The sequence below is a fragment of the Aristolochia californica genome, unplaced genomic scaffold (genome assembly GCF_029961685.1).
Source record: "Aristolochia californica isolate CCGP_79_NKW_82.1479 unplaced genomic scaffold, dmAriCali1.0.hap1 SCAF_1, whole genome shotgun sequence".
NCBI lineage: Eukaryota > Viridiplantae > Streptophyta > Magnoliopsida > Piperales > Aristolochiaceae > Aristolochia > Aristolochia californica.
Window position 1 is genome coordinate 49,531,453 of NW_027181770.1, and position 233 is coordinate 49,531,685.

Here is a 233-nt window from a genome sequence, read left to right on the forward strand (position 1 = left end):
AGGATGTAGGGCTTCTCAAGAAGGATATATTCAAGAGTTATTCCGTGGACTACGGTTGTACCTCTAACAAATGTCCTATTAGGTGGTGTCTGGTAATCAACAATAAAGTAATTGATGGTCACGCTGATTTACGAGTCCAATTTAAATTTATTAACTGTTCAAAATGTAGGAATTAAATTTCATCTGCAACTATATTTCAATATATGACGGAATGAATTATCATCCCAGTGGAA